Source organism: Stenella coeruleoalba (genome assembly GCF_951394435.1).
Source record: "Stenella coeruleoalba genome assembly, chromosome: 9".
Classification (NCBI taxonomy): domain Eukaryota; kingdom Metazoa; phylum Chordata; class Mammalia; order Artiodactyla; family Delphinidae; genus Stenella; species Stenella coeruleoalba.
Genome location: NC_137155.1, coordinates 14,751,554 through 14,771,914, shown reverse-complemented (window position 1 = coordinate 14,771,914; position 20,361 = coordinate 14,751,554). Strand labels below are relative to the sequence as shown.

The 20,361-nt window shown below is 42.4% G+C and overlaps 1 protein-coding gene and 1 pseudogene across 3 annotated transcripts in view; one reads left to right on the top strand and one right to left on the bottom strand.

The window, feature by feature from the left end:
- PNPLA8 (patatin like domain 8, phospholipase A2) overlaps positions 1–20,361 on the bottom strand; it is a 134,657-nt gene that overhangs the window by 68,033 nt on the left and 46,263 nt on the right. The window lies entirely within an intron of this gene.
- On the top strand, positions 17,321–19,938 carry LOC307191338 (putative G-protein coupled receptor 141; annotated as a pseudogene). Its single transcript has 2 exons — positions 17,321–17,747; positions 17,969–19,938. The product of its transcript is annotated as a putative G-protein coupled receptor 141 (transcript).

The following is a 20,361-nucleotide window of genomic DNA, read 5'->3' as shown; positions in this document are numbered from 1 at the left end:
AAAAAAAAAGAAATCAAAGTACCTGGCAAAGAGAGGCTGGCGTAGCAAAGTGATGGGGAGAGAGTGTGGTTACAGAAAACTTGCAAATAGTAAGAGTACGCTTTTCTACAAGAGGTCCCTCCGGGTTCTTCTTTATTTTTACGTCATTTGATGTTATTTAAGGCTTGTGAGTGAACTTGGTTACGGCTTCTATGTGTGCTATAATATCCTCCAGGTGGGGACATAGAGAGTGGCCAAAAGTAACTGGAAAACAGAACATGCTCAGCTGGCCTTGAGAAGAGGGAGTCTAGCAGCTTTAGGAACTTGACCTGGTTGCGTTTCACAGCTGTCGGCCCGGAGAGGCACCACTGTCAGGACAGAGGAGACGGACGAGGGGCGGGATATGCCAGAGCAGGACCCTCACCTTCTCCCCTCTTTCAATGGTGCGTGTTCCGCTTGCAGCAGGACAATGGGACCCCACTGGAAACTGACTAGTCTTCACCCCGCCCCCGCACCCAGGGGTACAAAGTAGCTCTCCCATCTCAGCGGGACGTCCTACCTTAACTTCCAATAGATAATGCCTCACCAAGGTGTGACGGGGCTTGGTGTTTCCAGCAGCATGCTTGTTCATCCACAGCGAGAGTCCGGGCAATGGCTGTTTCTGGTGACTTCTATGCCTGCATGGTGTTGGATGTCTCAGCAGGGGTCCCCAGTCTGGCATATGGGGCAATAGGCCCTAGTGTCGGATCACTCAAATGTAATAAGCCTGGGACAGTACTTTAGTCCACCTGGCCAAAGTGGTTTTACCTATTAGTAATTTCATCTGCTGCTTTACGAGTCCATTCTTTCTTTTTACCAACCCTGCGGTTTGCAGGTTACAGGGGAGGTGGAACCTCCAATCGGTGTCATGGTCTTTTGCTCAGGCTTGCCTATCACGACCTTTGAAATGTGACCACTAATCACTGTCTATTCGATGAGGGCATCCACCCATGGTACTCAGCTCCTCTAACCCCACAATGGAGGTAGCCTGGCTGGCTTGGCGACAGGGAAAAGCTTGTGTTAAGCCACACAAGGTATCCACACAAACTAGGGCACACTTAGAACCCTCATTTAAGAGAGGGGCCCAATATAATCCATTTGCCAATCCCTTACCAGCTGCGGTCTCCGGAGGATGCCCCCAAATTCCTTTGGCACTTGCCTGGGACATTGTTGAGAACACCCAGGACATCTTGTTACATCTTGCTACTGCTTTAACTGAGTCACTGTCTTCCAAGGACAACCCAGCATCCTTAGCAATATGGCATCCCACCAGGGCGCTCCGGTGGCCACTCTTTCTTTGCACTCAATCTGCTGTATTTACTGAAGGATCAGTCGCTAGGGGTCCTACCCAAGCTAGGGCATCCGTTTCCTGATTACCAAGGGGGTGTCACTGCTTTACGAGCTGGGACATGGGAGACAGTGAGGACTCAGGCTCTTGCAGGCAACATCCTGACCCCACAAGGGCTTATTTATATCATCCACCCCTTGGCTCTCCATTGTCCAAGCCATAGGGTTAATCTCTTTAGAACAGCCCAATTGTCAGTTCAGAGGGTTAATGGCCAGGGCTCCTGGGTAATCACCAGCCAAACTGCTCTGAGTTCAGCCCACAGACTTCTGCTGTTCCTGTTTCTATCGAGATGGTGTCAGTGTTGGGCTTAAGAGCTACTGCAGACCCTGTGGACCAATTGCCTCCTTTAGATCCATTTGTATAGCAGGCATCTGGGGAATCTTACTTTTTCCCTTTCTACACGCTGTAGGGACCACCATAAGTATAGGGGCGGAGCATTTATAAGATGTTCTCTTCCAGCTCCAGGAAGGCAAGTGGAGTGTGCATTCCAAGGACAGGGGAGGGAGGGAGGAGCCTTCAGTTGCCTGGGTCCAGGGTCCAGCTCATGGGGCAACCACCAGTGGTCACGTCCTCTTTCTTTTCTTTTTTTTTTTTTAATTTTTATTGGAGTATAGTTTCCTTACAATGTTGTGTTAGTTTCTGCTGTACAGCAAAGTGAGTCAGTTTTATGTATACATATATCCACTCTTTTTTAGATTTCCTTCGCATTTCGGTCATCACAGATCATTGAGTAGGGTTCTCCGTGCTACTGAGGGCTCTCATTAGTTATCTATTTCATACATAGTCGTGTATATATGTCAATCCCAATCTCCCAATTCGTCCCACACCTCTCTTCCCCCCTTGGTAACCGTAAGTTTGTTCTCTACATCTGTGACTCAATTTCTGCTTTGCCAATAAGTTCATCTGTACCATTTTTCTAGATTCCACATATAAGCGATATTATACGATATTTGTTTTTCTCTTTCTGACTTACTTCACTCTATGACAATCTCTAGGTCCATCCACATCTCTGCAAATGGCACTATTTCGCTCCTTTTTTATGGTTGAGTAATATTCCATTGTACGTATGTACCACATCTTCTTTATCAATTCCTCTGTCGATGGACATTTAGGTTGCTTCCATGTCCTGGCTATTGTAAACAGTGCTGCAATGAACATTGGGGTGCATGTGTCTTTTCGAATTATGGTTTTCTCCAGATATATGCCTAGCAGTGGGATTGCTGGGTCATATGGTAACTCTATTTTTAGTTTTTTAAGGAACCTCCATACTGTTCTCCATAGTGGCTGCACCAATTTACATTCCCACCCACAGGTAGGAGGGCTCCCTTTTCTCCACACCTTCTCCAGCAGTACTTGTAGATTTTTTGATGATGGCCATTCTGACTGGTGTGAGGCGATACCTCATTGTAGTTTTGATTTGCAATTCTCTAACAAGTAGTCATGTTGAGCATCTTTTCATGTTTGTTGGACATCTGTATGTCTTTTTCTGAGAAAGGTCTATTTAGATCTTCCCCCCATTTTTTGATTGGGTTATTTGTTTTTTTGATATTGAGCTGCATGAGCTGTTTGTATATTTTGGAGATTAATCCCTTGTCAGTTGCTTCATTTGCAAATATTTTCTCCCATTCTGAGAGCTGTCTTTTTGTTTTCTTTATGGTTTCCTATGCTGTGCAAAAGCTTTTAAGTTTAATTAGATCCCATTTGATTATTTTTGTTTTTATTTTCATTACTCTAGGAGGTAGATCAAAAAAGATCTTGCTGTGATTTATGTCAAAGAGTGTTCTGCCTATGTTTTCTTCTAAGAGTTTTATAGTGTCCAGCCTTACATTTAGGTCTCTAATCCATTTTTTTTTTTATTTTTGTGTATGGTGTTAGGGAGTGTTCTAATTTCATTCTTCTACATGTAGCTGTCCAGTTTTCCCAGCACCACTTACTGAAGAGGCTGTCTTTTCTGCATTGTATATTCTTGCCTCCTTTGTCACGGATTAGGTGACCATGGGCGCTTGGGTTTATCTCTGGAATTTCTATCCTGTCCCGTTGATCTATATTTCTGTTTGCGTGCCAGTACCATACTGTCTTGATGACTGTAGATCTTTTCTTCCAGCTCTTTACAAGGTCTTTATAAGATCTCCTCTTCCAGCTCCGGGAAGGCAAGTGGAGTGTTCATTCCAAGGACAGGGGAGGGAGGGAGGAGCCTTCTACTGCCTGGGTGCAGTTTGTGGGCCAACCAGTGGTCACATCCTCTTGATTACCTCCTCCAACAGTTTAGATTGTCTTGATATTGAGATCATGTTTCATTTCTTTATTTTAATGTTGGGAAAGGAAATGGAAAGAAGGAATACAAAAATCAACTAAGATATTCTTACCGCATGTATTTATCTTCTTGAAATAGCTTTAAAGCACAAACTAGATGATAAAATTATGAATCATCAGTGGAATCAAGCAGGAAGTCTATGGGTTTCTAAGTTGCATTACTCACAGAACTTATCAGGCAAGACATTTTCATGAGCAGGTAGAAGAACACAACTTCATCTCATTTCAAAAACAGAACCCAGCCTACCTTCCCACAGCACTTTTGAAGAAATGTTTCTTCACTTTCCCTTGAAGGAGGAAGTACATTAGAGTTGCAATATCTGAGATGAGTTTGATTAATATGAAATAAAAAGGAGGTTGGAAGAAGGAATCTTTGTTTTCAAAAATGGAAAGTGAGGGGCTTCCCTGGTGGCGCAGTGGTTGAGAGTCTGCCTGCCGATGCAGGGGACACGAGTTCGTGCCCCGGTCCGGGAGGATCCCACATGCTGCGGAGCGGCTGGGCCCGTGAGCCATGGCCGCTGAGCCTGTGCGTCCGGAGCCTTTGCTCCGCAACGGGAGAGGCCACAGCAGTGAGAGGCCCGCGTACTGCTTAAAAAAAAAAAAAAAAGGAAAGTGAGAAAATGCCCAAGTTAAGAAGTACAACTCTGTGCTTCTCAACACAAAGGTTGAGATGACCCTGAGAGAAGGCTCGCAGGGTCCTGCACAGGAGGGTGTGTGCTGGGAATTTACGTTGTGTCCTAGAGGAGGATGAATGAAGGATTGGCAGTGCTCTGAGTTATGTGCAAAAGCTTAGTTCCTTAACGTGAACTTTACTGCCATCATTTGATAACAGACAGACCATAAGGAGTTCATGCAGTAAACTGTACAGGGACCTTTTCCCAGCATTTAGAATCCTTTAATCATGTTTCTGAGAGGAGTGATGAAGACACCACTGATTGCCTCCTGAGGAGATCTCCCTGCTCCCTCCCGGTACACTGCACCACAATACTTTCAGTACTGGGGGACAGGAAAGGGAGCCCTTTTTCCGGCCACCGGATATAAACCATGGGGGTGTTAAGATGGGTGGAGGGGTCAACAAACAACCCTTTCTGGCCAAAAAGGTGTAAAGATAGGTCTGCTGGAGGGCTTCCAGAAATGTTTTCTTTCCTGATAATGAGTGACTAAGGGGATACAGTTCTTTTTTCTTCCTCTCCACAAGGCTGTGTGAGGACCTGAAAACTGCAGCAACAGCTGCCGTTCTGTAGCCTTGAGAAGAAAGCCATGAGACTCACGGGGAAACCAGCAGCGTTCTGCCAGCTCTGGGTGCTCAGGAGAAACCCACCCTGGATCTCTTGTAACGTGAGAGAAGAAATTTTTCATCTTATTCAAGACACTTGTATTGGTATGGTTACTTCAAAGCAGAAATCACTTAGTTAGAAACACACAGTGAGGCTAATTTAGATGTGGTGTATCCCCACATCCCAGACTTTGATCTGCCTGTAAGCCCTGCCTCTAAGGTCATAGCTCTCAGACCATGATCAGGACAGGAAATGGGGCAGGATGTTTTGCCAATATGTATGCAGTGAGCCTGGCCACCAAGTTAGTTATTTTCTACCTCCCTGTCTGTTGCTTTGCTCCATAAAGCTGTGACTCTGCCTCAGTTTCTTCTCTAGAACTTCAGCTTCCTTCTAGGGATATGGCCCCAAAGAAAACTCCAGCCCTTTCATGTGCTCCCCTGACACCTGGAAGGATGAGGCCCACTCTCACCCTTCTTGGAAGTGGTCCTCTGAAGGACAGCATCGGGATAAATCAGGACGACCTGGCGGCTTGTTGAAAGTGTGGACGCCTGGCCCCATCCACAGGTTGTCAGGAAATGCTGTGTTAATAAGCTGCCCAGTTAACTCTGATGTAGGTGAAAACTGAAAACTCTGCCTTACCCTCTGACTGTCCTTTCACTGGGCCCATGTGAGAATAAGAACACCACCAGGTTCATTGCCTCTATCTTCCCGGATTTGGGTTACATCTAACCGCCTGGATTTCCTCCCGCCTCTTCGTCCTTCACACCAGGTTGAACCTGCCAGAGTCCGTCACTTCCTCTGGATGGGTCATTGGATTGCCCACCTGCCCTCAGGGGCAAGCCCCTTGGGTGGAGTCCATTTCCTCAGTCCCATCTTTCCTGGCTCCATCTTTCTCCCCAGGGCCCATCATTAAGCCAAAATTAATTAATCATGACAACACTAAGTCCCCACTGAGCCAATGTCCACATGACTGAAATCCACTAGTTAATCATCAGAAACTCAGATTTTTAAAAATTCCTGAAAAGAAAAATCCCAGCCATGAACTTAGAGAACGGCTGCAGCATCAGCTAGGTCAGCACTGCAGAGCTATCTTATGAAATCAAGACGCTTTTTTTTTTTTCTTTTTTTGCGGTACGCGGGCCTCTCACTGTTGTGGCCTCTCCCGTTGCGGAGCACAGGCTCCGGACGCGCAGGCTCAGCGGCCATGGCTCACGGGCCCAGCCGCTCCGCGGCATGTGGGATCCTCCCAGACCAGGGCACGAACCCGTGTCCCCAGGATCGGCAGGCAGACTCTCAACCACTGCGCCACCAGGGAAGCCCGAAACTCAGATTTTTAAAAATTCCTGAAAAGAAAAATCCCAGCCATAAACTTAGAGAACGGCTGCAGCATCAGCTAGGTCAGCACTGCAGAGCTATCTTAGGAAATCAAGATGCTTTGGATTTATCTGTCAGTTTTGCATTTCGTTCCTTTAAAAACAGCTTCTTAAGACAGGGAAAAGATTATATGCTGCCTATTTTATTTATTGATTTTTTTTAAAGAAAAGCCCAAAACTTTATTTATGTTTTGGCTGTGCCATGTGGCTTGTGGGATCTTAATTTCCCGACCAGGGATCGAACCCGGGCCGTCAGCAATGAAAGCCTGGAGTCCTAACCACTGGACCGCCAGGGAAATCCCAAGAAAAGCCAAAAACTTTAATTTTCAACATGAGCTACATGGTCATGAAGACTATGCAATGTGACCCGCTCCAACTCGGGGGCCCCAGAAACCCTCCCTCCCTCAAAGCCCGAGGGGTTCCTGCTCCCAGAAGGGGAACTGGGGAAAGGCGAGTGAGTGAAGAGTGGGCCTGAGACCCCAGGATTCAGACCTCCCCTTTGCCCTTACAGAAGCTATCAGTCAAATGGGCACAGTCAATATGCTGCCTATTTTAAAAATAAAGGGATTCAAAGATTCTGTCTTGCCCAAAATGACATGGTGCCCACCTGAGTCCAAACTCCAGTATCCCACAGGTCCCAGGAGTCCAATTCAAGTACCGGGTCAGCCTTCCTGTGCCACCAGGTAACACAATGACACAATGGTCTGTTAGCAATTTGGAGCAATCAGGAAGGCAATATTCTGAGAGTGTCACAGAGGCCCAACACTACTCCTGGAGAGCCAACCCTGTCCATCCTCAAGTGTAACGCATGCCATTCTCCTTGAAAGGGCTTTTCTGCTGTAGTAGCAGGAAAATGTAATCAGCTGTGCCCACCACCAAGTTCTATCAGCTTTTGTATTCTTTTTTTAAAATTTACTAATAAGAGGGAAATGAATGTAATTTCTGAAAAGGAGGCTGGGCTGAGCGCCGAATTAAAACTGGTCTTCACACTCTGAACAAGGTGTCAGATTTCGATTGACAACATCCCTTAGGGCTTGGCCTTTCCTTGAAAAGACAGTTTATTTTTAAGGGTCTGGTGAGATTTTGAGTAAAAGGTGATCGGTGAAATTGCTCTTCATCCTAACTGGAGCCCACAAAGAAAGCAAAGAGTTCTGTAATTACTGGTGTAATAAAGACAAAGTTATTATATTTTTCTGCTTAGCAGGAAGGAAATCTGAGGTTTCTTTGAAGGCTTGAGATGTGCTCCTCGGAACTGGAGACTCTGAAATCTCTGATGGCTAATGGTATTTATTTGAGTTCTCTGAATAGTCAAAGCATGAACTAGGTTACCAGAGGGCCCATTTTGACTTGAAAATTCAAAACCAGTATATCCCCATGGCCAGTCTCTCCTTTGTGGTCCAAGACTAGCATTTAAAAATTTTACCATGCAAATAAGCAAAAAGCTTCCATCATTAACAACCCTAGTTTTTTGTTTTTTTTTTTTTTTTTTGGTACGCGGGCCTCTCACTGTTGCGGCCTCTCCCGTTGCGGAGCACAGGCTCCGGACGCGCAGGCTCAGCGGCCATGGCTCACGGGCCCAGCCGCTCCGCGGCATGTGGGATCTTCCCGGACCGGGGCACGAACCCGTGTCCCCTGCATCGGCAGGCGGACTCTCAACTACTGCGCCACCAGGGAAGCCCAACAACCCTAGTTTAATCCTATATTCCATCAACTACTGCCGCTTCCTCTGCCCATGCTGCCACAGTCGATGGGCACTTTTCAAACCTTAGCTTATTTGTCCTCTTGGCAAAATTAGAGCCTGTTGGCCTCACCCTCCTTGAAATACCTTTATTCTTTGGATGCCGCAACAACTCTTCGCCCTGGTTCTCTTCTGCCCCATCTCCCCCAGCTTCAAACACACCTGCTTATCCAACCAATGCTTGTTATTCTCCCAATAAAAGCTGGCAGCCTACAGCTAGGAAAGAGAGGCGGCAAGATCGTGGCGACTCGGAATTATTTAATACATTGTGTTTTCCTTAGTAAATCTGTTCAATAGAACTTTCGAGCTCTTGAAATGTGACTGAGGAAGTGAACTGTTTTAACTTAAGTTAATTGAAATGGCCACAATGTGGAGAATGGCTACCATATTGGACAGTGTAATGCAGAGTCTTGCAACACCAAGGGTGGTCCATGGTGCATGGTCCATGGGACCAGCAGCTTGTGAAACACCTGGGTACCCGTGAGAAAGTCAGACTCTCAGGTCCTACCCCAGACCTAATGAATCAGAATCTGCATCTTAACCAGATCGCCAAGTGATTCATAAGCACAATAACATTTGAGAAACATTGCTTAGAATGTTTAACTTTAAAGCACTATAGTGACAGACACCTGTTTATATCCTAGTACAGCTTGTGGATATTACTATACCCTGAAGAAGGTTCCTTTGGTGAATTTTTGCCAAGTCCTTCTTGACACATCAATCAGATCCTTTGTTAATCATATCTTGATTGAAGTCCCTCTGGATATCAAAATACTAAGATAATTCTTTTATTTCAGAAAGCAGTTGAGTTTAATCTATTGATCTGAACTACAGCTCATTCTTCCGTCTAGCGTGTAGCATGTGTTAGTAAAACCGCTACTCCCTTTCCTTTGTTCTGAGGAAGTATTATCTTCCTTTCATAAAGGAGTAGAATACAGAAGAGAAAAAAAATTAAACCACGTTGTACGGTAACCTCCAAAGAGGTAAACAGCTTGACTGGGAAATCAGATCACTCCCTGAGGTATGTGACAAGATTCATACAAAGCACGTAAAGATCTGAAGCTAAAAAGAAGATCAGAGGAAAAGTTTATGTTGAACAAAATGTTTCCTCATTCTTGATTGAATGTCTCCATGCTCTGGGATGCTTCCAAGTGTTATGAGACTCAATCAGCTAAAAAAGAGACAAGACTCTTTGGAATATGGTAAAGCTTCCAGATGTAGTGGCCTGGGAAATGGTCACTTCGGGCAACAGGGCAGGTCAAGAAAGGAGGGTGGGCCGGGAGTCACAGATGCAGGGCATCTGTGTGGCCTCTACTCAGGCTGCCTCTTTGGCCTCAGTTCCTTCTGTAAAATTTAGCACTTGGGTTCGTTAGACCCTCTTTTAGGTCAATTCCAGCTCTTACGTTCAACCCTAGTCCCTGAAAACTTATAAGAATGAAGTTAAAATGATTAAGTTCTTATCTCCAAAAGAAGGATTATTCCACAGCCACTTTCAGAAAATCATGTACATTTATACATTCATTCAACAAACATTGAATTCATTCAACAAGTATGCGCTGCACACTGATCTGGGCACTGGGAAGTGACAATGACAGTGCAGTTAGGGTCAGTGAAATCCATCTTAGGAAAGTGGTAAATAAATCGGTAACTGCTAATTCTCAAACCTTGTTTACATGCCCAAGCCACTGACTGAGACTTTGAAATGCCAGGCAGTGTTCTCTGTTTGATCTAAGGTCCAAAAACTAAGTACACAGCATATCCTTATATATGTTAGAGGGGGTATATCTCAGCGGAACAGAAGGCAGGCGATAGATCGATAACGAACAATTAAGAAATTAAAACACCTCATGGAAAATCACATGCAAAGACTTCAACCAGGGCAATGTGGTGGTCCCTGAGCAGTTGCCTAACCCTGTGGCAGTCAGAGAGGGCTTCTCAGAGGTGGTAACACCAACGCTGAGAACAGAATGACAAGAGGCAGCCTGACATGTTGAAGTGATAAAAGCACTCCGGGCAGAGAGACCCACAGATGCAAAATACACAATGTATTTGGGTGGGCTCGAGGAGCAAAAAGAAACCAGAGAGACGGAGCATAGCATAGTGTGAGCTGAGGTCAACAGAGGGCTTCATAGACCAGCATAAATCCCTCTCTGCCTTTATTAGAGTTTTTTCCTTAATGTCTAACCTTAATCTCTCTTGTTTTACTTAAAATCGGTTATCCTTTTATCAGATGTAGGGAACACTGTGTCAGGACAACATACACATTTATACATGTTTAAAGACCAATATCCAGGGCTCTCGACCATCCAAGGCTTTTGGGTGCCAACTCTGGTTTCATTATTTGCGACCATATCTATACTAGAAAATAAATGCCAGAAAATATTTAATTTAGGAAAAACAGGTTTCCTACAACATGCTTGTTTGATATGCTTCAGTCTGTGTGGCGTCTGAAGATGCAGAGATGCTGCCCTGGGTCACCTTCCTCAGGGGGAGGAGTGGGAGGGACAGAAGGGCCTCCGAGGCCTCCATCTCCCATCTGGGAAATAAGGGGAGGGCTGGAAGGCGCTGTCCGGACTCCTCTCATTTCAAATCTCACTGTCTCCATGAAGGAAAGTTCCATTGTATCTGAGAGAGACCAAGGGAGCTAGACATAATCACAAAGGGAGAGAACTGAAGAGAGGAACTAGAATGCAGGTCCTAGAGTGAGGAGAGGTCCAAGGCCCAGGTGCTGCCTTGAATATCCAGGTCATCTGAGCCTTTGTGTGTTTTGGATCAGACAGGGCACCAAGCCTGGCATTTCAGTGTCTTGGCTAATGATTTAGGAGTGTAAACAGCTTTGAGAATTAGCAGTTGCAGATTTTATTACCACTTTCCTAAGGACGTTTCACAGTAGCAATTTAACAACTCTAGAAAGACAAGCGACCCGCACCCCATTCTTTCAGGAGCAGAGACTGCCCACCAAATGGCCATCTCAAAGGGCACCTCCCATGAAGGGGGAAGATGGGGCAAGATGGTGACATCTCCAGCAGCATCTGCTTTGGACCTTCTCCTGCAGAGGACAGATGAACTTTTCCTTCTGAAAACCCACTTAGGCTTATCACCAATGCTAATGTCTTACTTTAATGGTTTGTCTGAGGGGCAAGCTATATTTAAAGAAGAATTTTAATTCTCTAGGATTTTAAAATATACTTCTATTTAAAGATTAAGGTCCATTCCAAAAATAAGATTCCAGATATCACAGAGAAGTAGATGGAAAATTAAGCTGTTGATTGTTAATGTGTCTGCAAGAGACAATCTCAAGTTTACCACGCATGCATCATGCAGTGGACATGAAGGCTTGGAATGGGGTATGTATTTTTCATCCTTATCTGCTTTCTAAATAGGCCTGTGACCTTGTGGTAATTTTCTAAACCTCTGAATTGTGGTGGTTTCCTCTGTTAAATTAGAGGGTCATAAAGAAGACATACAGATGGCCAAGTGGCACATGAAAAGTTGCTCAACATCACTTGTTATTAGAGAAATGCAGATCAAAACTACAATGAGGCATCACCTCACAGTGGTCAGAATGGCCATCATCAAAAAGTCTACAAACAATAAATGCTGGAGAGGGTGTGGAGAAAAGGAACCCTCGTGCACTGTTGGTGGGAAGGTAAATTGGTACAGCCACTGTGGAAAACAGTATGGAGGTTCCTCAAAACACTAAAAATAGAGCTACCATATGATTCAGCAATCCCACTCCTGGGCATATATCCAAAGAAAACCATAATTTGAAAAAATACACGCACCCCAATATTCACTGCAGCACTATTTACAATAGCCAAGACATGGAAGCAACCTCAACCTAAATGTCCATCAACAGATGAATGGATAAAGAAGATGTGGTACACATAACAATGGACTATTACTCAGCCATAAAAAAGAATGAAATAATACCATTTGCAGCAACATGGAAGGACCTAGAGATTGTCATACTAAGTGAAGTAAGTCGTACAGAGAAAGACAAATATCATGATATCACTTCCATGCAGAATCTAAAAAAAGATACAAATGAACTTATTTACAAAACAGAAACAGACTCAGAGACTTGGAAAACTAACTTATGGTTACCAAAGGGGAAATAATGGAGGGGAAGGATAAATTAGGAGTTTAGGATTAACATATACACACTATTATATACAAAATAATCAACAATGACCAACTGTATAGCACAGGGAACTCTACTCAGTATTCTGTATTAACCTATTTGGGAAAATAATCTGAAAAAGAATAGTTATATGCATATGTGTAACTGACTCACTGTGCTGTATACCTGAAACTAACACAACATTGTAAATCAACTATACTGCAATAAATCATATTTTCTCTAAGGAAAAAAAAGGTTGTACTGTACTGAACTGGGTGATGTCTAAGCTCTCAAACTAAGGTTTTGTTATTTTCTTAAAAATCTTGATACTCCTGAATGAAAAGAACTGAATTCTGAGTGTAGTGAGAAAAAAAAATTTAAATACAAGCATTCTTCTAGATGTGTTTTAAACATAATATACACACATTTTAGTACTTTGAATTCCTTATATTGTCAGTGTGAATGCTATCAATTTGTGTGCTGGCTATAGTTCTGAATTATAGCCGATTTTTATTTTTAGGCTCCACTGTTGGTCACATCTATCTTGTTTCCCAGTTAGTCCTTCGTCAGAGAAGCAACCTCTAAATATAGCATGGTTTCTATGGGAACATACTTTATCCCAAAGATTCCAGGAAACACATTTTATCTGAAAAATGAGACCTGCCAGACAATATGTCAAAATCCAGGCCTACAACCCAGATTTCGTATTTTTGAAATAATTTGATTTAAGGCGAGATGTTTAAAATGGGTTGAAAAATTGGTTCCATGAGAAATTTCCCAGCTGAGTTGAATTGGTACAAATTTGCTTTTGACAGTAAGATTTGGAAATCCCATCTTATATTGAGCGTTTTTCTTGAAATAATTAAGCATATGGCTCTATTAGGTTTAGATTCTGTTGTTTTGTATCTCTGTGGCTACAAGCACTTTTGGGTGATCATCTAGCAGATGGCGTAGGAGGAGATGATATTCATTCTTTCTGAAGCAAATGAAAATTTTATCAAGTTGTTACCTATATGTAGTCCATAATGAGTTTGCTTTACAGTTGACAGTTTTGGTCCTTTTGAATTCCTGTAGCTGAACCGTAATATGATTTGGGGCTGAATTTGCCCGCAACTGTTGAAGGCATGTTGGTCTCTTTCATCTTTAGGTGTACTAAACCCAACTTCCTTAAAATTATGCTTTGAGGTCTTAGCACAGCTCAAGGTGACTATGAAGTTAGAACAGGAAGTGAGAAGACTGATGTAAGAAAATTTACTTTTGAGAAAAAACGTGCCCTCTTGTGGAAGTTACATCACCAGACGGTCGAGCTTCAAAAGGAACCATATCTCCAAATGGCAGTTACTGAGAGAAGGGAGTCTTGGAAAGTGAAAGCCAGAGATATAAATATGTTGAGTTTACTGTTGAGAATATAAAAATCTCACAGAAAGTACTCCACTCCGTCATTCTTATACTGAATATGAAACATTTTGGATACAAGTGTGATAAGAAAGAGCATTGGGAAAAAAATTCTAAGTTTTTCATGTTAATAAGAAAAGTTACTGCAAATAAGTCATTGATAGTGAAAATGAAAGTCTTAGAATACTTTGAATCTGTCTCACCACTAGCTGCTGAGCTACACATCCGTTTGTGGCCCAGATGGTTTATCTGGGTCCTCCATCTTGACTGTTTAACTTTGGAAGACCTCAGTCTAAAGCTTGAGCTCTTTGCCAGTTCATTATTCATCCCATGACCTTTCTTGACTGGAGACTTGATTCTAGCAAACCGTTCTTATTACCTGTTCTGATGTAGATCACCAGCAAATGATCAAAGTGCCTTGTGTCTTCCACCAGCAGCAGATCATAAGAGGAAAACAACAAGTAAGTAGTTTGGGTGTTCATTTAAATGTTTCTGCATAGGAAACAGATCTAGAAATTTCAGTACTTGCTTTTTTTTTTGAATTTATTTTTATTGGAGTATAGTTGCTTTACAATGCTGTGTTAGTTTCTACTGTACAGCAAAGTGAATCAGCTATATGTATACATATATCCCGTCTTTTTTGGATTTCCTTCCCATTTAGGTCACCACAGAGCACTGAGTAGAGTGCTATACAGTAGGTTCTCATTAGTTATCTATTTTATATATAGTATCAATAGTGTACATATGTCAATCCCAATCTCCTAATTCATTCCACCACCCCGCTTCCCCCCTTGGTATCCATACGTTTGATCTCTACGTCTGTGTCTCTTTTTCTGCTTTGCAAATAGGATCATCTATACCATTTTTCTAGATTCCGTATATATGTGTTAATATACGATATTTGGTTTTCTCTTTCTGACTTATTTTACTCTGTATGACAGTTTCCAGGTCCATCCACGTCTCTACAAATGACCCAATTTCATTCCTTTTTATGGCTGAGTAATAGTCTCAGTACTTGGTTTTTTAAATTAATCTATTTATTTGTTTGTTGAGTTTTTGAATTTTATCTTTTTATACAGCAGGTTCTTATTAGTTACCCATTTTATACATATTAGTGTATATATGTCAATCCCTATCTCCCAGTTCATCCCACCCCGCTTCCCCCCTTGGTATCCATACATTTGATCTCTACGTCTGTGTCTCTTTTTCTGCTTTGCAAATAGGATCATCTATACCATTTTTCCAGATTCCATATATATGTGTTAATACACGATATTTGTTTTTCTCTTTCTGACTTATTTCACTCTGTATGACAGTTTCCAGGTCCATCCACATCTCTACAAATGACCCAATTTCATTCCGTTTTATGGCTGAGTAATAGTCTCAGCGCTTGGTTTTCATGAGCAAAAGTTTCCAGGGGATGGTGGTCGTAATGGTAAGGTCCTGAGAGCAAGGAAAGTGATGATCCAACTCCTCCCTTCCCTATGAGTTTATCTCAATGCATTTAAATACTTATAGCATGATTCTGAGAGGTAACTAAAAAAGGATGGCATTGTATGTTTATGATATATCTTTGTGTACATTATAGAGGTAGAAGTGGCATTGACGCTTTGATGACCTAGTTCCTGTCAGGGAATTTGTTGGGTCTTTAGACATGCAATTTAACTTACTTCTCATAACATCCTTACAAAATAGATCTCATTCCCATATTTGTGACTGAAGAGGCAACTTCAGTGTTAATTATTTGTCCCATTATTAGCCAGCTAATAACCTATTTCCAAACGTCACACTGCCTTGGCAGTTGTGTCCATTTAAACCAGTGGGACCTGATAAATTATTTAAGTTTTCCTTTCTTTAAGGTCATATCAAACTTAAATCTTGTCTGCTTGGACTTGAGGACTACCAAAATTTTAAAACTAAGTCAGTAGTATGGCATTTGTTGTTCATAAGTCACATAAAACTATTTTGTTTCATACAAAAAGTGTACAGGCATTATGCATTTTATATATATATATGTGTGTGTATATATATATATACGTATATATATATATATATAGTTTGCTAAAATGCATATTTCAGCACATAAAGCTTAGATTGTTCTGCAAATTATAATTGTATTTCTAAGTTACAATAAAATCTTATTTGAGGGTAGTCAATGAATGTGACAGGTCCAATATAATTTTTCATAAATGAAAATTTAGTTATTCTAAGAAGATTCCATAGCAGCAGAAGAAAAATTCTAAGATATTTAGACGTTCACTGTGGAATAACTTCTCCCTCAGATACAAACGCTCAGACTCTGCTTCTGGCCAGGTGGGCAGCAGATACGTGAGGAAAATGGACACAGATCCTTCCAGAGAGAAAAGTCTGACCTGTTGATGCCTGGGTCTAATACCATCTGATCAAAGGTCTGAAAAAGTTTGCTTTTAATTGTAGGATATTTATTAAATGCTTAATAATGCAACAACAATTTTATGTCACATAACTGTGTATCTGCCCTATGTAGACTAAGGAGAAAGCAGTAAATAATGTCTTTTTGCTTTTGTTGTTTCACCTTAAGAATCAAAACTTTATGTGGCTTTTTTTTTTTTTCAGTTATAAAGCTGTCTCAAATGCACTGGCTCATTTCATTTTCCAGTGACAAAGGCAGTGTGACCCTTTGCATTTCATAGCCAGAGCTCCGTGAGGCCAGGAGACTTATACACACCCTAAGAGCAACCAAATGGCCAAGTGACACTTAGAAGCAGGAAAGCACATTGCCAAGCAGTCTGCCTCTCTGCTATATGATCACTATCCCTTATGCATCCGTACCTGAAAAACTTAAGTGAAAGCTAAACAGAACCCACCCCCGAACCCCAATTTTTTACCAAAATGTAACATACCAGTCCAGGAAAAGTTTCAGAGTTTGGAAGAAGAGTGCAGGTAATATGTATATTATATGCTGCTCTTTGCCCCAAAGCTGTTCACAGGAAAAAAAAAATATATATATATATATATTTTTTTTTAATTTTTATTTTATTTTATTTTTTTTTTGCGGTACGCAGGCCTCTCACTGTCGTGGCCTCTCCCGTTGCAGAGCACAGGCTCCGGACGCGCAGGCTCAGCGGCCATGGCTCACGGGCCCAGCCGCTCCGCGGCATGTGGGATCCTCCCGGACCGGGGTACGAACCGCGTCTCCTGCATCGGCAGGCGGACTCCCAACCACTGCGCCACCAGGGAAGCCCAGGAAATATTTTAAAGTGTCTGATATACCTTCTTCCAATAATTACATGTGATTTACATGGTCTTCTCTGCAGTATCTCAAACTGGATTTTCTGACAATAGGAGGGACGGATTTTACAGATCTGAGATGAACGAGTGTTGCATGTATATGGACCCTGCCTTTATTTAAAATTTATTTTGTTCATCATCAATTTTTTTGTATTAATTTTTTTAAAAATATCGCATTAGACTACTATTTATTTTGATGACCGAGTCTCTAGCCGTTCCTTAAACTTTATGCCAGAGGCTAATATGTCCTATGCTCATCCCCGCCCTGGTATGTGAGTTTAGACATATCTGTGAATAGAATGCCTGAGTGCAGTTACAAGTTTTATGTACAGACAGTCTTATTTTTGTCATTTTGTTTCACTCTCTCTGTCTCTTCAATATCTTTGGGTAATTAAGACGAGTCTCTGACAATACTTATTGGGTACCCAGTTTTAGGCTTGTAAACAGTGGGCTGGGATGGCAAAACAAGACTATTCATGTGCAGTTGCTGTGCAGTTTCAATATATCCATTCTAATTTTGTAAAACTTTTGATTTAGGGGTTTATGGTCTTCTAAGCATTTTGTGGTGAAATATGGAGCCGATCAATACAACCGCCCTGTCAAACGCTTCCAACATAGACCTGGGCCGCTGCGACAGGCACTGCAGGACGATTCTCATAACACTCCACGGCGCGGTTCTGCTGGGAGGTGCTGCAGGAGCTATTACGATGTCTTGTATGACGCCAAGAAGGAACAGCCAATCAGTGATTGCCACCATCGTTCTCAACATCATAGTGCTACACTCCATCCTCCTGGTCAGCCTTCCCTTTCGCCTCAGCTAGTATATAACAGTCGTCTGGGAGTTTGGATTCTTCACCTGCCGATTGGTTAGCAGCATAATATATGGTCATACGTACTTCACCTTAGCTTTCTTTCTTTTTTTTTTTTTTGCAGTACGCGGGCCTCTCACTGTTGTGGCCTCTCCCGTTGCGGAGCACAGGCTCCGGACACGCAGGCTCTGCGGCCATGGCTCACAGGCCCAGCCGCTCTGCGGCATGTGGGATCTTCCCGGACCGGGGCACGAACCCGCGTCCCCTGCATCGGCAGGTGGACTCTCAACCACTGCGCCACCAGGGAAGCCCCCACCTTTGCTTTCAATGTGGCCATCATCATACTCCGATTGCTCATGTATTTTAAGAAACTCCAAATGCAGCAGTTCCAAAAGTACCATGCGGTGGTTTTAAGCATGATTATTTGGATGGTGGATGGTGTGATTTTTTTTGCCAATATGTTTTTTACAATATGGCACCCATCCAAGTTACTCAGAACAACGATGCTTTGAGTTCTACAGAGACCTCAACCACAGGGAAATGCATTATCTTGAACTACTCTACGATCATCATTATGATGACAACAGTTGCGACCCTCTTTCTGATACAGATGGGGGTTATCGTTCAACTGGTAAAGACTCTTTGGCCAGACATGTGGGCCCATCAAGAATGCAGAGCTCAAATCCAGAGCTTCTTCTTCCTCCTCGTAATAGTGGTCTGTTTTGTACCCCACCATGCCTTCCGGGTACATTTCATTCAACATTATTCAGAGATAGAAAATTCTGAGTTAGTTCTTTATAATGAAATTTTTGTTGCTTTAACTACTGCTTGTTGCCTGGATATGCTGTGTTTCGTAGGGGGTGTTATCCACTAAATACTCCTATGTTACTTGCTTTGTAATCAGTTTTTCGCTATTGTGATAAAATAGTTTTGATTTAGTGGGCGCTTCCATGACTTCGAAATTTTTCAAATTCTTGCTCTTAATCATCATCAAAATTATTTTTCCATGAAAAGGTAATGAAGATTGATTGTTTCCCTCTTCTCGGAGAACTGTTATCAGTTCTTCATTAATGAAGAACATGTTTGATCACCTTAACTCTACACAAGTTGACCCCGACCATCCAGACTCAACCCCTACCTCTTTTTTCTTGCGATGTTTACTTCCGCTAAGCACAGCTATTGCCTTTCCCCATGCACTCTCCAGGCTGTTCTCCTCTTTGCATTTACTCCCACTGAGCTTTGATCGTAGAATGTTCTTTCCCTCTATTGCTAAATTATTCTTCAAAGTCCAGAGAACCTGAAGATAAAGACTCTACAGAAGCCTTAACTTATTCAACTTATCCTCAACTTCTTGAAAATTTCTGATAGCCAGGAAAGCTATGGCCGCTGGCTGTGGTATGTGTAGGAAAGGATTAGCTCAGATAGTCAAGAGACGTAGAGGAAATTCTTTCAGGACTGACGGGGTACTGATGTGGTTTGATTCTGATTAAGGTAGAGAAGGTAGTCAGGAAGCCGAGGTTACGTCCCAGATCTACCTTCCCAGACATGGATCCGTGAAGCAGGAAAAGAAATAGGAAAAAGTGGAAGCCAGCTGGACTTAGTTTAAGCATGATGACAGACTGTTTTAGAGCCATGCCTTTCAGACTGTGGGACTGTCCTTAAGCTGGTTCAAGGCATCCTATATGACCAAGTAGTTTTATACAATTAAAATCAACACTGGTATCAGTTAAAGTCAATAAAACAACCAAGACAACCAACTCAGAACTCAGATTCTACTTAGCAAGTACAGACATTGATACGCCCTTATGCTTTGCTTTGCGTATAATTACGCTCCATAAAGAGGACTTACCACTTCTTCCAACTCATTCTGGATTTTGGAGAAAACTGAAAAAATGCACCAATAATTACAAAGGTACATGTATCTTGAAATTGGCTTTTGAGTTTCCATTTCCACATGATTTTCTACTGGGTCTATCAGGCAGAAAGTCAAATAGATTACTTGAAAAGGAGGGAAAATGGTACCCCCTGCACCAGGGAGAAATGATGCAGTATCTAAAGTTCACCATACTGTAAGGTCAACATCATAAACCTGTTATATGGCGACAATCTTTTTTTTTTTTTCTTTTCTTTTTTGGTTGCGTTGGGTCTTCATTGCTGCGCGCGGGCTTTCTCTAGTTGTGGCAAGCGGGGGCTACTCTTCGTTGTGGTGCGCGGGCTTCTCATTGTGGTGGCTTCTCTTGTTGCGGAGCTCGGGCTCTAGGTGCGTGGGCTTCAGTAGTTGTGGCACACGGCTCAGTAGTTGTGGCTCACGGGATCTAGAGCGCAGGCTCAGTAGTTGTGGTGCACGGGCTTCGTTGCTCTGCGGCATGTGGGATCTTCCCGGACCAGGGCTCGAACCCATGTCCCCTGCATCAGCAGGCAGATTCTTAACCAGTGCGCCACCAGGGAAGCCTGACAATCCTTTTTTTTTAATGCATTTGCTTTTGAGCAGTAGTCTTCAGAGTGTTAGTGGGAAAAATAATTTAGTGGAATGCAGAAATAGTAGTAGAAATTTATTTCTATTTATTTTCTATTAAAATATAGTATGTTGTGCTGATATTCATAAAGGAACTATAGCAATGAATGGGTATAAACTATGAATATTACTTTATGGGGATGTATACAAATTTTTTTAATGATAAGGATGTAAGATCAAAA